Here is a 14336-nt window from a genome sequence, read left to right on the forward strand (position 1 = left end):
GCATCGTCTTTAATGCACTACATTCTAAAAGCTCCTGTTCTGAACTTACTTGGTTTCTTCTATATTCACATAAAGCATCCTCATTCCCACTTTGAGCCTCAGAATCCAGTTTTCCCCAACTTCATAAACAATGGGTCTTCATGGTCAAAAAAAAAAAAAAGTCTGCAACAAGTTCTAAGAAGACTTATACAAAATGATGTGTAAAGTGAAATAAGATACCACTTCAGGAACAAACACCTAAAGACTTTCATGGCAAATCAATCCAAACTCATAATTCCTCAACACTAATAGGAGTCTTAATAGTCATACTGTGAATATTCTAAACACACCTCTTAACATTCTGCCATCGGCAACTACTGTTCAGATAAACTCCGGTTCACACACCGATGTCTGGTTCATGCATCGACTTGCTTCTCACACACTTGGACTTGCTTCCCACTGAGCTGTAATATTTCTTACAAGCTTTACCAGTCTGTTTCACAAAACGCAGAGTGGATTTCTCAGTTCCGAAGATTTTTGACATTCCTCCGCTAAGTGAGGTGGGAGGCATTTGCACTCCAATGGTACTTGCAAAATCCAACTGTCATTCCCAAAGGCCAACACCACTTCCCCTCCGAACACACACACACACACACACACACAAACACAAACACACACACACACACCCCACTCCACCCCATTCTGCCTATAGGCCTGAAGATTTCTCTTCTCTCCCTTGCAAGTGTTTTTGCCTTCGCTGTGAAGTCTCAAAGCCTCACACGAGGAAACAGAACCAAGGATCCTTATAGGAACGTTCGATACTACTCTAGACAACCGCAGCAGCAGGCTACGGTTTGTAAAGTAAACCCACGAGAGGATACAGTTGGTAATAAAAAGTTTTAGTTTACAGTTGGAGGGGGAAAACTGGAGGAAAGACTGGTTCTTAAGTTTCAGTTGATCTTTTCTGCTATATAAACCACATGGCCATAGGTGAACCTGAAAACCATGAAATTAAAGCCATTAAATGTTAGGCAAGAGGACAATAAATAAATCCCCTTTCCTAAGACTTGAAAATAGGCAACAAAATCCAGCCATCTGAATGGGTCCACAGTAATAATTACTATGATTTGATTCAGATAAAAGTTATAAAACCTCACATCAAGCGTTGTTTTTACTTTTTTCACTGTTTTGTTTTAAAGGCGGGATTAAAGATCTATTTAGGAAACCGCATACTGAGAAAAATATGGGGCCAAGGGAAAAAAGAAAGGGTAGAAATGAGTCATTTTATAAGGACTTTCAGAAACAACAGAAGAAAATTATAGGTGGCCCTTGTTTCATTCACTAATAGACGAATAACAATATAATTTGTCCTGATAGTTTTCATTTTAAAATACCATCATTACTAATGACAGAAATTAGGCTGTAAACAACGATGAAATTAACAAAATGGAAGTGGCAAAACCCAGGACCAGGAGGATATGCGGAAGGCTGTGTACTTAAATATTAATGAGGGTACTATAAACCGATAGTCTTTGGAGAGAGCAATCTGGCCATGTGTAATAAGATCCACAAACAATTCATGCCCTTTGACCCAGAAAGCCAACTTTGGAAACCTTATCCCCAGAAATACTCTCCAAGTAAATACATGTAATTTGTTCAACGTTTAGAGCAATGCTACTTATCCATGTCCCTGTGACTGGCCTGGGAATCCTATGGGGTGAGTGTAGGTCCCCGACTCAGTGATTTCTGGCTTGGTCAGGTGATGCACTTTGGCCAATGAGATGTGAGCAGACAGCATACTTGCCACCTCCATGGAGCGGCTTTAAATGAGATTGCACGCTTCTCACTATGTTCCTACCGTCAGCCATCAGAACATCAAGACCCAGGTAGGGCTGCCCTTTAGCCTGGGTTCCCAAATGAGAAGACATGTGGAGCTAAACCGAGTCCAGTCGAGCCATTAAGAGCTACGGCCCATCCACAGAAGTGCATAACATAAGCAAAGAATAAATGTTTATTGTTGTAAGCTACTAAGATATGGGAACTTTTTGTGTGTCCAAAGCAAAAACTAATATAATGGTTATCAAAATACATCAAGTAATAGAGTAGCTGATATAAGAAAACGTATGGAAAAATGGGCAGATAGCAGTGACATATATATAAAATGAAGCAAGCAATTAACTTAGAATGATGTAATAATTTATAATTATTTCTTTTTGCCAATGAAGTATTTACTCACATGTATCTTTAATCCCAACTAAAATGCTACCTTTTTATAAATGTTTCAATAATTCTATGCATATCATAGTCATAACTGGAATAATTCTACCCAATACACTTTTTTCTGCTCTAAATGAAGTAAGGATTAGCAAACACTTACGCCAAAAGTGAACCTAGTTCGAGTGTCGGTATTCAGCCTCTGAATGTATGAATTTATGGCTCATCAATTCTCTTGGCAGAGTATAAGGGAAGAAACTGTAAAAGAAAAACAAAAAACACAAAAGCCAGAGTTATTTCCTGCGATAATCGACTTCCAAGTCACCAAAGCAAGACCTGACAAAGTATCAGCTACCTGAAAATAAAGTTGTTACTTTTGAATTTATCTTTATGACTTATGCTTAAAATTCTATTGCAACTGTATGATTCAAGAATAATAAAAATATTCTTCATAATAAGCTATCTCACTCATGGAAATGTATCCTAAAATAAAATCAACAACTATTAATGGGAAGATTCTCATTATCATCTATGGGATAGCAGAAATGCAAAGGTATGTATTTTCAGTAATAAAATAACCAGAGGACTTATATAATATCAGTCATATGCAAATATACTAAAATATTAAGACAATAAGTATGAAAAACATGCATATATGTGAAGTATATTAAACTGCAATTACAAAAATGTCTACATACAAACAAAGATTTAAAAATATGAAATGTAAATAGCTAGAAACAGATTTGTGGGTAGACTTTTTTAAAAGTACTGTTGAGTATACTGAGGGGAGAGACTGATCTAATGCTTGCACTAACAAAATCTGAACTTGCCATGTAAGACATCAAGGTCTCTGTCAAAAAGCGGCCTGTGCCCTGGCTGGTGGTGCTCAGTGGCTGCACTGGCCCGAGCACGGAAGGATCACAGGTTCAATTTTAGACACGGGCACATTCCTGGGTTGCAGGTTTGTTCCCCAGCATTGGCCAGGGCACTTGCAGGAGGCAACCAATCGATGTGACTATCTCACATCAATGTTTTTCTCTCTCTTCTTCCTTCCCTTCCACTCTCTGAAGTCAATGGAAAAAAATATCTTCAGGTGAAGATTTAAAAAAATAAAATAAAATCCATGAGGAAAAAATCCTCAGATGAAGATTAACAACAAGCAAAAAAAAAAGCAACTGAAGTGCACCTAAAGTCTCTAAAATCAATGTCTGATAAATATCTATCTAATTTAAGCAATTCAAGATTAGTAAATGAAGTAGATCAAACATAATTCTCTCATTTTTTTCTTTCCTCATATATAATCAATGTTCTTTTAAATTAAACTTATTGGGGGTAACATTGGTTAACAATTACGTAAGTTTCAAGTGTACAATTCTGTAACACATCACTTGTCTAACTGCAATTTCATCATTTTTTTTTTGATAACTTGAGATCATTCTTAGGAACATCAATTATTGTACTATATTCCCTAATTAAAAGGTGGTATGTGCAGTGCTGGGGAGAAGAATACACACCCTTCACAGACACCGAATGAATGAAAGGACTGCTAGTGAGTGGTCCCAGGTCTGCTCTCTCTTTCACCTTTGAGAGGCAGTGATGCCCAGACCTGACTCTCGGCTCCATCGCCGGCGAGGGTTTGCATGCCGATGGTGTTACACGGTAAACTAGTATTTACTAGTTGTAGGATCTGAGGTGCGCCTGCCTCGGCCTTCCTAAGCCTTCATTTTCTCATCTGTAGAATAAGCCTACAAAAGTGCTTACTTCACAGGGTTGTTGCAAGGATCAAAAAGCTAATCCACTTAAAGTGCTTGACAAAGTACTTGCACATGGTAAGTAGTAAGTACATGCCCGCTAATATTAGCCTCTCTCCGCTGGTCACCTAAGGTGACATCACCAAGCTTGCTTCTCACCATCACCAATAACACTTCCTAACTGCCTCTCCCTCCCTGTCCCCCCAGCCCTAGGAGGCATCACTCAGCGACCAGAGCTCCCAGGAATAGTTGGATAACCATCTATAACAGTGTTGTCCAAGAAGAGTACAATGGGGGACCACAAGTGCAAACCGCAACAGTAATGCTAAATTTTCCAGGAATCAAATTTAAAAAGCAAAACAGAACAGAAGCCATTAATTTTAATGATAGATTTTATTTAACTTGATATATCCAAAACATTATCCCAACACGTCATCAATCCAAACAATCACAATGAGATATATTACATTCTTTTTTTGTCCTCAGTCGGTGACGTCTGGCGTGCGTTGGATGCTTACAGCATATCTCAACCCAAACTAGTCACATTTCTAATGCCAATGGTCACGTGGCCGGTAGGTATATTATTAGTTTATTCTTCTAAAGGTTATGACCACAGAAACACAACCCCACCTTCAAAAACATCAAAACACATTTATTAAACAAACCGATGGCTGGATGAAAGGAAAAAGAAAGTGGGGGAAGAACAGATGTGCCTGGGCCTAGTGCAGCCGTGGGCAAACTACGGCCCGCGGGCCGGATCTGGCCATTTGAAATGAATAAAACTATTGAAATAAAAGACCGTACCCTTTTATGTAATGATGTTTACTTTGAATTTATATTAGTTCACACAAACACTCCATCCATGCTTTTGTTCCAGTCCTCCGGTCCAGTTTAAGAACCCATTGTGGCCCTCGAGTCAAAAAGTTTGCCCACCCCTGGCCTCAACAACTTGAGCTGTGGGGTCAGAGCTCCATATGAATACACTTAATACAGACCATCGGATCCCACTTCCTCCATTTACTACCAGCCAGACTTCAGTGAATAACCTCTTTAACATTTATATTTCTCAAGAATAAAACTACAGATAAAAATAACATCGCTTTCCTAGGACTGCTGGGAGTATACACGGTTGTAGAGGAAAAAGGGTTTCCAGACATGAAGCTCTGCTTTGTCAAAGGTCAGGAATGGGAATGGGGGAAACTGACGAAGGAAATACTGAGCCGATTCGCCTGGGAAAATAAAGAAGCTGGAGAAAAAACTGTTCGTGATGCCGTCATGATGCCTTTGTTAAAGGCCCAGTTATACACAGCATCATCCACGGTGGCAGCTATTAAAAAAAAAATCATTGCAATGGCATTTCTCAAGCTCTCCGTGATTTATACCTCCTTGCCCTGCCTGCTTTCTTCTTGGCAGTATTACCAGTGAGGGCGGAGGAGGGCTGATAGCCAGAACTTGGAGAACCAAGGTTTTTCCGTTCTGTATATATTAACCACAGCGTCTGGCCTCAATAAGACAGGCTACTGAATATAGCTGGATCTTTCTTTGAAGGATGAAGTTCCTGTAGTGCCTCAAATTTAATCTGGACATTATTCTTCACTGTATTATAAATACATGAAGTTGGACTAAGTGTTTCCTGTCCCTAACACTTTCCCTGAAAATTGGCTTTGTGAATTTTAAGCTTACTCTTGTTCTGTGCTACCCTCCCCCCAAAAAAGTCCATTTAATAAAAATTTTTTTTTAAAAAAGTTAGCCTGATATGCTCATGAAGACTTTAAATGTTTAAAGTCTCTCATACAGGAACCTTCTAAGCCAAGTTTTTTCTAGAAAGTGTCTATATGCTGTGAATGTCCCTTGAGATTATATGTGTTCCATAAAAGCAAATTAAAACAAATAAAAGAGGTCCTTACTAAAATGAATTCGGTTTTCACACGCTTTGGTTCACTGCAAGATTCCTTGGAGTCTGTAATACGCTCACATACCAGTACACAGATTTCAAATTGCCGTGCTCACCATTTTCTCAGTCTACAAATGAAAAATAATAATAATAATGCAAATCAAGAATCCAGTGACAGGGAAACCGTCCTGATTACCCCAGGGAAACGAGACATCTTTACGCACCTCTGCTCTGCGTGCCTGGTGTGGTGCGCGGTGCACTGTGCATTTCTCCTTTTACCATCCCCAGTACCAACTTAGAATACATATACAGTAATTTACCTATCAGAACCCTCCAAATGAAGACAATCTATTATAGAGGAAGGGAGGGAGGAAGAAGGGAGGAGGAAGTAGGGAAGAAGGAAGGAAGGCGGCAATTTCCTTAAATAACTTGGTATCACCTTATATTCACGGGGAAAGCGAAAACACCTAAAGGCATTCACAAGGATGAAGGGACACGGAATACACACTTGTACCTAACCTGCTGCTTGGAAACTGAGCCTCGTTTTGAAAACCACCGAAACAGCTGCTCAGCAGAAGCACGGCACAAACCATCCTTTCTAGCCTTTATTTTTAGCTGCCTCTTAAGTAAACAGTAATTTTCTAAAGAATATCATTAAGACGGGTAGGTGTCATTTCGTTATTTTGGAGTTTTCATTCTTTTCGCATCAGTCACACTCCCCCCCACCCCATAAACCTCATAATTATATAATATCCCATAACAAATTCTTGACTTTAGAATAAAAGAATTTATGCGCTCTTTTTAACATGAACAGATTTTTTTAAAGCACAATCACCCAGAATGTTAGTTAGTATAACCCGCACATTTAAACACAGGGACTCTAAAAGTCAGCCCAGTTTGTCAAATGACAAACCGGAGACTTGTGTGTGTCTTAAAAAAAAGCACGTGCCTTCCTCATCTACAGCACATCTGACAACGTGCATAACGAAAATACACTTAATAGAGGCCATCAGATTCCACCGGCAGAAGCAAACGCTAACTTCCTGCTGGAGTCTTTAACGTAACCTAACTGCTGGCTTGAGCTGCCACCACTGACCCTGGTAACAGACTAGTACACCCTTCATAAGCCTAATACAGCAGAATCCCCTTTCATTACAGTTATTATAGCTCTGGGGTGGGGCACGTCTCCCACAAAAATAAACTCTGCTGCCACTCGGCTAAATGGATGTGCTGCCTCTCCAGCCCTCCCCATCCCGGAGCAAGCAGTCTGATGGCAGAAGCCACCCTTACAAGTGGTACCACTTCACACCCAGATCTACCTCCACACCTGGACTTACATACACCCTCGGACAGCGCTCCAGAAACCACCCACACACACCATGGTGATGGCGTGGGGAAGGGGGCTAAACTACAAAACACACCCCACCCCCACCCCCACTCCACCCCCGGGGCCAAACCATCGCCACCACCATACGGGAAAGGTGGAAGAAATAATTTCTAAAACAAACCATGAGTTTGAATTAGAAACTCCGTGTGTGAATCCATTCCATGTACAGTCTACATTTCAGATACTGAGATATTCCCTTCAATTTGAGTTGAAGTTCTTTTGGACACACCTTAAAAAAATGACTTGAGCCCAACTGGTGTGGCTCAGTGAGTGAGCCTTAATCTAGGCACCAAGAGTCAACGGTTCGATTCCCGGTCAGGGCACATGCCCGGACTGCAGGCTCAATCATAAGTAGGGGGCGTGGAGGAGGCAGCCGATCAATGAAGTTTCTTGTGAATGTTTCTATCTCTCCTTCCCTCTCCCTTCCTCTCTCTCTAAAAATCAATTTTAAAAAATCATATTTTTTTATAAAAATGACTTGAGCTCTGGCCAGATAGCTCAGTTGGTTAAAGCATCATCCCTATATGTCAAGGTTGCCGATTTGATCCCTGGTCAGTGCACATATACGAATCAGCCAATGAATGCATAAATAAGTGGAACAAATCTATCTCTCTTTCTCTCTCTCTCTCTCTCAAATCAATCATTAAATATTTTAAATTACTTGAATTAAAAACATGAATCTTACATTTACTACTCAACAATCCCCACTTATTGAGCATCTACCTGGCAGGAGGTGCCAAGAACTCAAAGGTAAATAAATCATAAAACAGGTCCTGGAAGAGCTTACAACTTTAGGGAGACAGATGAACAAACAATACTAATCCAATGTGAAGTATATCAGGGTAAAGAATGCAAAATACCAATACGGAGACAGATCAGGTGGCAATGACCTCTCCCTAATGATAAAACGGAAGGTCAGACAAACATATCTAAGAAGACATAAAAATCATACTAGACATTAAGGAACAAAAGAGGAGATGATGTGAGCAGATGTGAAAGAGAATTCAAGGGAAAAGGAACAGTGATCATGAGTCAAAACCACAGGTTTCAACCATGGGCAATGTTTGGAGCAGGGTGACAGGGCGCTAGGAGAGACCAGCCAAGGCTGAAGTTCGGTTAGGTGGGAACAGGGGCTGTGCGGGCAGAGCCCTGAATGTTCCGCTGGGGAGCCTGCATTTAACCATAGGCAAAGTGGTGTGTTCCTAAAATGAAGGAGTTTCGACCTTTCAGAGACTTAGGGGAGAATATAGTCAACACCCATGTCCCCACCACCCCGCTTAGGAAATAAAATACTGCATCTCCACCTTTACCTCCTCCACTCCTCACCCCCTGTTATCTGGTGTTTATCCATCTGACAATTCCTTGTAGCTTTTACTACGGACACATATGCATCTCTCAATCATATAAAGTAGCTCAGTGGTTGAATGTCGACCTATGAACCAGGAGGTTACGATGATTCCCAGTCAGGGCACGTGCCCAGGTTTCAGGCTGGATCCGCAGTAGGGGGTGTGCAGGAGGCAGCAATCAATGACTCTCATCATTGACATTTCTAACTCTCTCTCCCTCTCCTTGCCTCTCTCTGAAAAATAAAAATAAAGCTTCCTTAAAAAATAATAATAATATAAAAGTAGCAGTAAAGATTTCAAACAGGGGAGTGAAAATATCAGACTGTTTAAAACAAGAGTCTGTAGTGTAAGGGGTGGTCTGGTGTCCACACTGGCAGCCCAGGGACAGGAGGGAGCAGTGGGACAGGTGACAAAAAAGATAAAAGATGTTGAGATAGCTGGCTGCACTGAAGGAGTGGCATAATAAAGGAAGAAAAGACAGCCTCGGAGGCATTCCAGGGGCAAGAAGGAGACAGGCCGGAATGAACAGCTACAGGTGACCCGCAGCAGAAAAGGGACAGTCTAGGAGGGAGGCAGGTGGCAGCGCAGGGTGGCTGACAGTCTAAGAGAGGCCTGAGGCAGGTTAACCAGGACACCGAGCATGGAGAGTGAAATGCCAAGAGCACAGTGGCCGAAGGGTCTGGCCATGGAGCGAGATCAGGGAAGGCACCCAGAGAGGTGGCATGTGCAGTGGGCCTCCGGGGACACACTGCAGGGCAATGCGGAGTGTTAGGATCCCTGGGCGAGGAAAGAGCATAAGCAGAGGTGGGAAATGATTGGGTCTGTTCAGGAAACAGCAGCAGCTTGGCAGAGCCTGGGGAATCGTGGGACATAAATCTGTGGAGAACCTTACCTATCAGGTTGAAGTGTGTACACTGTGCACACGTGATTCACACCAAATTCACTTTCATGACCAGGAAATCCGCCCTGGTGCCTTTTACTTGAGAACTACAAAATGGGGAGAGCCCATCTTGTGACCTGGGGAAAACATGAATGATACCCATGCTGCTTGTTATGGTTCTAGACGGTGAAGAGCAGGTTGGCAAGTCTGCGGGGACAGTGTCATGAAGGGTCTCTGTCTGTCTGTCTGTCTCTCTCTCATTCAAACACTGGTCACTCAGAGTTCGAATACTGAGTATTTCTGCGAAACACAATTTTGTTTCATGCCTCAACCCCAAATGTTCTTACTTATGAGTTCTTCTATGATAGTCGCACTCCCTAGAGCCGCAGGTTTTCCCAGGTTTGAAAAGTCAGGGGGGAAACGATCACATCTTTGAAAGCATCCAAGGAAAGCAGAACAACATTAAGAACCAGAGTACCAGCTTAGGGATGTGACTTATCTCCTCACGGGAACAAATAAGATGCGTACAGTAAACAGCAATGGTATCTGCTTAAGTTTTAAAAATCAATATAGTCATGAACATGATGTAATTTTCAGAGAGCACTGCACCTCCTGTAACAGAATCAGTAAGAAATACCAAACCAGGCTGGGCTCTGGACCCTCCGGTCAGCGTTTCAGAAATGCATTCATCCATTGATCTATAAACACTTTTTTAAAAATCAACTCCATTTCACTCTCCGCAAGATAGCGGTAATAATAGTACTTTCTTCGCAGGGTTGTTGAAAGATTTAATAAAATCACCTAACATGCTTGGAACACTGGGGTAGAGTGAGCATCAGTAACCTTAAGACATGGCTACTGCTAACCAACCTCCATCCAGCTAGGGTGGAGATTCTGATTCTGGACCAAGTGAAACACGGCTGCTGTAGAGACACTTATAAGTTACTTAACAAAGGAGACAGGGAGCCCTAGCTGTTTTGGCTCAATGGATAGAGTGTTGGCCTGCAGACTGCAGGGTCCCCGGTTCGATTCCAGCAAGGGCACATGCCTGGGTTGCGGGCTTGATCCCCAGTAGGGGGCGTGCAGGAGGCAGCCAATCAATGATTCTCTCTCATCATTGATATTTCTATCTCTCCCACTCTCTTCCTCTCTAAAATCAATAAAATATTTTTAAAAAAAAAAAAAAGAGACAGGGAGGCAAACATAATATGGCGAGGTAAAACTTACCAATATAGGTAAGTGCAAAGTGCTATGAGACTATAAAGAAAGGAATGCTAACTGGTGGTCAGAAGGTGGATCTTTGGCGGAATGGGCAGCGAGGGGGAGAGGGCAGTCAGGGTAGGAATGTAGGTAACCAAGGAGAAGGAAAATTAAGCACCACCAAGTGTTCATGAGGGGAGGGGCATGGGGGGAGGGAGGGAAGCAGATGAGAATGGGAAGGTAGTCTGGGGTAAAGAAGCCTTGTCATACAGGTAAAAAGAAGTAAACAAGGAATTTAAATAACATGAAAAACAGATCTGTGTTTTTAAAAAACTCTTTCAAAAAGTAGATGAAGACTATATGGAACACTGCCTTTGAAACTCTTGAACCATCCCGAGATGCAGTGGGGGTGGACGGATGGGAGAAAATTAAAGGTATTTTAGAGACAAAAACTCAAAGGATCGAAGGGTTGGTTATTGGTGTCTGAGGGTAGAGGTTGGGGGGTTGCAAAGAAAGAGTGGCAGGAAGAGAATTCCAAGGGCCTGGCTTCGGCAACTAATTCAACAGCTGGCAGTGTTACTAACTGATACAGAAGCAGCCCTTTTTGTGGCAAGAAACTAGCGAGTTCACCTTGAGACAGGTAGGATGTGGCATGTACATGGGATACCCAGACGGAAGGAAGTACCAGATAAACCAAACTGTCTGGAACCAAGTGGCGGGGTCTGGATTGGGAGATGACAGCCAAACAGTTCCACCAAAATGGAAACCTCTAATTCAGGATTCTCCACGGGCCTGGGTAGGCATAAGTGCCCATTAAGTGACTCCGGGCCTCTCCAGAGCCCTAAAACAAACAGGAACAGAACTGGTCAAACCAATGGGATGAAAAACTTAAGTGACTACCTACCAAGCCTGAGGACAGGGGTGGATTCCATAGTTCCCAAAGTGCAGCTGGTCATGGACCAGCAGTGTGAGCACCACTGAGTTCCAATTTCTCGGGCCCCACCCGAGGCCTGAATCAGAAGCTGGAGTGGGTGTGGGGAGTGGCACTCTGAGCTGGAAGGAGCCCTCCAGGTGACTCCAGTGTTCACTGGCCTTTGAGATCTGTTGCCTTAGCTCATGCCCCAGCTACTCAAGGGGAATGGAGTGTGAAAGAAAGAACTCCCAGAAGATGGATTTCCAAAGACTTGAGGAAATGAAGTGTTAGTCAAGGCTATGTTGTGTGCAAAAGGAAGCATGAGGAACTTTTGCTAATTTTTAACAAGGAGTAATTTTTCCCTGGGAGCTAAAAAAGAAAGAAAGAAAAAAACTTGGGAGGCAAATTAGGAATATAATTCACTACTGAACTCGCCATCTCAGATGTGAAGAGGATATTCTGCATGAGTGAGGATGCCAGAGCACCCTTTCCCGTTGTCTCCCAGACACCTCCCTGTTGACCAACATCAAGCACTTATATGGGATGGCCGCCTCCAGTTACAGGATATGCAATAGGCCTCTGGGTCAAGCCAATTATAAGCCTAATTAAGTCCCCTAAGGAACTAAGCTAAATCAGCCACGTATCAAATTCTACACACAAGGTTGATCTAAGAATGGCCACAATATGTTTTTTTCCGATAGCAAGGACCATGAAGCAAGCCAAACAAAAGCTTGACGGGAGAGCAAGACAAAACCAAGCCAAGGGATATAGAACCCACAGGAAAAAGGGAAAGGAAATTAAAACAATGTTAATATGCCATTTATAATCCAACTTAGACGCACAACCACCCCAATGCCCCAGAAAGGTACTTACAGTCCCCCTTACCTTTTATCTTCAGCCACTGTAATTCTTATCCACAAGTATTGCATCATATCCTTTCATTCAGAATTATAAATAATTCAGAGATTATTTATTTTCATAATCAGCGTGCATGCAATGTATGGCAAAGGCATGGCCGGTCTGGGTAGCGTGGATTTCCTCTCCCTTCCCCTTGTGGCAAGCCCAGCCAGATCTGCATTTTACCTGGGCTTTCTCCCCCTGTCCTCCTGGCCTGCAAGCAAACTACATGCAGGGTAACCAGTTCTAGGCTACGACAATCCACTCTGCTTCAAGAACACACACTACACACCTGCCCTGCTGATGTTTTCTGAGTTGTTCTTCCTTCTAACATTCCCTCCTCCTGGGAGGATGATATGAAGATCAAGGAGTTAATGTTTGTCAAATACTTTAGGCTGCTCAGATGAAAGGCAACATTAAAGCTCAAGCAACCTGAGGCTGGCATTCCAGGAGAGGTGTTGAAGTTGACTTTGTATTTGGGCTTCAAAGAAGGAAATCAGGTTGCAAAGACATTCCTTAGGGAAGCTTTTTCCTTCTTGCTAAAGGCGGGTATATTTATTGCAACATTCTTTCATTAACCGGTTTTCAACATCAGAAATACCAGGATTCTGCCTAGCCGGTGTGGCTCAGTGGTTGATCATCGACCTATGAATCAGGAGGTGAGGGCACATGCCTGGGGTGGGGATTGGATCCCCAGAAGGGGGCATGCAAGAGGCAACCGATCAATGATTCTCTCTCATCATTGATGCTTCTATCTCTCTTTCCTTTCCTCTCTGAAATTAATTTAAAAAAAGATTTTTTTTTTAAATGCCAGGATCCTTCTATTAGTCCTGGACCCTGTTATAGTAAGTAGCACACAGGGAAAAGGACTCTTTTCTCAGCCCTTCTCTAAGGGGCTTTCCTTCCGCAAGCTTCCCTACTGCCTGGTCTTGCAAATGTCAACCTCCTCCTACAGGAGGGGCCACATGGCAGCTGCCAGCCAACCCGTTTGCGTTGAGCCAATAGACCAAAAGTCAAAGACAAAGCTTCATGTGTATGTTGGCACGCATGTGAATTCAGGCTGCCGGGGGGGAAAAAGTGACACAAAGAGCACATTCATGGCCACATAGAACTCCTGGAACATATAAATAGCCATCCTTGATCCAACACTTACTCTGTGTGAGGCACGATGTTAGGAAGGGGGCATATAGCATTACACTGAATTCCCCACAAAGATTCCGCCAAGTTAGATACTACCGACCCCGTCATGTCGATGAAAAGAGATAGATATTGAATTTGAGGTTCTGAACAGTTGCGAAGACCGTCCAACATCACACAGCTGAAAAGATGGCAGAGCTGGAATGCAAGCCTAGCTATATTCCTGCTCCTGGTTTCCTGATCCTGCACTGATAGCCAGGAAAGCTGCAAAACTGGCCACCACACCACCACCCTGGACCATGCAATAAGCCCTCCATGGGGCTCAGACAGGGGAAAAGTAAATTAAGTCATAGGAGGGATCATCGTCTTCTCTTAGACATTAATCATAACCTCCTTTTTACCAAAACGTGTTTGTTTTCCCGTGTTCTTTTTAATCAGCGCGAGCAGCAGTAATTTAATTGGCTAATTAAGTGGTTCATCTTATCTCTTTTCTCCTGTCTTATCTCTAACAAAGTGATAGCACTGTTCCGAGGCTTAGAGTGAGTTCAGAAAAAATACGCAGGCTTAGTGAGTGACTACGTAAAGAAGTTCAAATGCAGGCTAGGGAGTGAGTTCAGAAAAAATACACAGGCTTAGTGACTACGTAAAGAAGTTCAAATGCAGGCTAGGAGATGAACAAGGACGAGAATCTGAAACCCGGGTGGGCTACAATGTGCAGTCAAAGAGCTTATGTTCGCT

General features: G+C 42.6%; 1 protein-coding gene across 1 annotated transcript in view; it reads right to left on the minus strand.

The window, feature by feature from the left end:
- PTPN14 (protein tyrosine phosphatase, non-receptor type 14) overlaps positions 1-5971 on the minus strand; it is a 131408-nt gene extending 125437 nt beyond the window's left edge. Inside the window, exons 1-2 of the mRNA XM_006772930.2 lie at positions 5852-5971; positions 2357-2451 (exon numbers count right to left, since the gene is read on the minus strand). The gene's annotated coding sequence lies outside the window, so the exon portion shown is untranslated. The remainder of the gene's footprint in view (positions 1-2356; positions 2452-5851) is intronic.
- Positions 5972-14336: the final 8365 nt, after the last annotated feature.

The sequence above is a fragment of the Myotis davidii genome, unplaced genomic scaffold (assembly GCF_000327345.1).
Source record: "Myotis davidii unplaced genomic scaffold, ASM32734v1 scaffold362, whole genome shotgun sequence".
Classification (NCBI taxonomy): Eukaryota; Metazoa; Chordata; class Mammalia; order Chiroptera; family Vespertilionidae; genus Myotis; species Myotis davidii.